Source organism: Stegastes partitus, unplaced genomic scaffold (assembly GCF_000690725.1).
Source record: "Stegastes partitus isolate 25-593 unplaced genomic scaffold, Stegastes_partitus-1.0.2 Scaffold494, whole genome shotgun sequence".
NCBI classification, from domain to species: domain Eukaryota; kingdom Metazoa; phylum Chordata; class Actinopteri; family Pomacentridae; genus Stegastes; species Stegastes partitus.
Window position 1 is genome coordinate 181803 of NW_007578225.1, and position 3342 is coordinate 185144.

Genomic DNA, 3342 nt, shown 5'->3' on the forward strand with positions numbered 1-3342 from the left:
TTTTATTCTATAGATGTTTAATTCAGGTAGGTAAAAGGCTGCTATATGTTTGAAATATTTCCATGATGATAAAAAAACATGACGGTATAAGCTTTGTGGTGTGCTGCTTAAAATTTTAATTACTGTGAAACCAAATGCAAAGATTCTCTGAAGAAGCCTCGATGTGATCCAGAAGGGAACCAGCTCATGGCTATACCACGTAGGACTTGTCTGTAGTAGGTTTAAACCGTGCACATATATTGTACATGTAACTGCACGCCCCTCTAACCCCAGTGAAACTAATTAGGTGCTTGACTGAGAGAAAGCCACTATAGCCCAGCAGCAGATTTGTGTCATTACTGGCGTCCAGTGGGGAGTTGTCGAACGCATTTGGCCTCTTCGTGAACGTCGTGTCAGCTGCAGTACCTGGCAACAGCTGTATGAACCCAGTCAGGCGGCAGTGAAGGCACAACCACACCACATCTCATGATCTTCAGTTTCATTAAAAGCAAGAAATTTAGCATCCACAAAGCTTTCTATGGAGCTTGTGGTGTGTTCGGTGACCTCGGCTGACTCCTCGCACATCTTTGCAGCCACATGCACCAGCGTGTCAACATGCACCCAGTCATTATCGTTAATGACCGAAGGAAGATTAATCAGGTCCATTTTCACACCTCATTACTATCACAGAAGCTCCATCATATTAATCACGACGAATTAAGAAACACGCATGGAAAGATATAAAAGAATGGTGAGGACTTGTAGGATTTTCTCTCATCAGTCGTGAACGTGTCTTCATTTATAATTACCACGCGATCACACAGTCTCCATGTGGGCTTTTTATAGAACATATCTTGGACAGCCAAGGCATCCTGCTGTTCCTTCATATAATGAGAATGAAGACATGCGGGAAAATGGCAGGGAAGTTCTCACTCCTCCTTGCTTGACATTAATGGCGGACACAGTTGGCTGTGAGCGGCGGCAGCATTGCAGGCACTGCCATGGTTACCTGTGTGGAAACCGAGTCATTAGGGACTCGGACTCCTCCCATCCCACATCTCTCTCCCCCGGCATCACAAACATGTTTACTGACACTGCCAAAGAACGAGTGAAAGGACAACTTGTTTATTTTTACAGAAATAAAACTGCAGCCTGGTCTTCTTTGTGAAAATCATACGAAGCAAAGACTTTTCTCTTTGTAATGAACCGACTGGCAGCTTGTCCTGCTGCCACTTGTTGTAACTGTATAAATTATCAAACACATGATTTGTCATAATATTTCTTTCGCAACTAAAAAATGAATGTCATTTTGGTACATTCACAATTCTTAACATGTATTTAACACTTGCCTGCTGCCTGCCATGATTTTGTCGTCCATTAGGGACGGATGGTGCAAAGAGGGGCGGAGAAACACAAAGCCACAGAGGATGTGGTCTTTGAATACACCTGAACACTCAGTTAGCATCACCTCAAAGTGAAGCATGCAGGTACAATGTGGTGGTGAAGTGTACGGCTGGGATTCTGATCTATGAAGATGAGTTGGCTGCTCTCCATCTGGGTGGCTGCGGCCCTGCTGCTTCTCTGCGAGGGACAGAGCGCTGCACATGAAGGTAGGCCTCCACGCTGACGACGGAGTCACACTGAACTGACGCGTTGCCAAAACAGAACATGTCATTTATTTCTATTTGTGTTTCAGTTGTCAGAGCTGGTTTTTAACATAACTGCTGTCACTGATTGCACACATTTATGTTAAGTGAAGGAGGATTGCTTTAAAATGCAAAATCTGATGTTGTTATTATTTAACCAGGGACTAACTATGAAGTTAAAGTGATGTATTTAATTCCAGGTATTAGCCTTTCTCCGTCCGGCTATCATCTCTGTGCTCACAATGAAACGAGGGTTGTGAGCTTCCTGGTGGTGCACAAGGTCCCCTACATGGTGTCGAAGCCCTGTGGAGGCTGGCTCCTCTGGAAGACGTGTGAAGTCACACTTTACAGGCTGATGCATCAGACTGAGTATAAGACAGTGACGGAGCAGGGGACCAGGTGTTGCGATGGCTACGTACAAGTTGGTCGCTACTGCGCCCTGCGTGAGTGTGCTGTGCATCGTTCATCCATCTCTGTGTGTGAGGGTGGTAGAAAAGCATCATTTGATTTCCTCTCAGACTGCAGGAGAGGCTTTGTGTCTGTAAAATCTGATGATATAGCATCACACGCTGTAGACATGCAGGCCCTCAGCGTGACCTTTCAGTGAGCGCTGCTGTGTGCAAGACACCAGATGGAAGTGCAGAGACTGCACTGCCACAAATATCTCGCTGCTAATATATGGCCTGTAACATGTTATTTCCTTTGAATGAAGCTGTAAACAGGAGTGCTGAGTTTGCTGCCAAGCCAGGATCCTGTCCAACTGCAGATGGATTGTATCCCAGATCTGACGACTGTGAGTTGGATATAGCCTGTCCAGGCTGGCAAAAATGCTGCCAGAGATTCAGCGGCTCTGTCTGTCATGATCCTGCAAGTTAGTATACATCCTGATTATCAGAGTTTACAGCTAGTTGTGTTCATTGGCTATATTCAGTCTTAAACTATAGAGGAGCACAGTTATCCACAGACGTCTGTTTTCACTGGAACTACAGATGGGTGACAAATTAAAGGAAAAACCTGAAAGCCTGNAGAACGACGATTTCCCTGAGGTGCCCTACCAAAGGGATCAATAAAGTTCTATCTAATCTCATCTAGTTTGGTTTCAGTTTAAACTGAGCAACTTTGCAGCGTGATTTTGCTCCATGTTGAGTCACACGTGTTACCGTAAACCCGACTGAGGCCGGAAGCCGAGTGATGACTCTTAACTGAAAACTAAATATTTAGAGAAATTAAGTGCTTTTTTTTCTTTCACTTCCCTTTTTACACTCATTTAAAGAGATGTTTTTCTACCTTTAAAAAAATAAAAAATAAAAAATTGGAGAGACCTTTTCCCATCACGGTGTGAGAACTGGTCTGTTCACAAGGCAGCAAAATAAAACAGGTGAGTCATAAAATCACCACATTTCAAAAGATAAAAATAAATTTGGTGTATGAAATCTAATTTTTGAAAAAATGATAAAAAAAAAATATTATTAAAATAAATTCAAAGCCAGTGTAAAAAAAAAATAAATAAATAAAAGTAAAATCAAGAAAGTTTCTCTGATAAAAATATGTTTTAAGAGAAGAAATAAAAGAGGTCACTGACTGTCCCCTTTAGTTTCCAGTTATCATCCATCCATCCATCATCTCTACACCTTAATCCTCACTAGGGTCATGGGGGGCGGAGCCTATCCCAGCTGACTCAGGGTGAAGGCAGGTTCACCTGGACAGGTAACCAGTC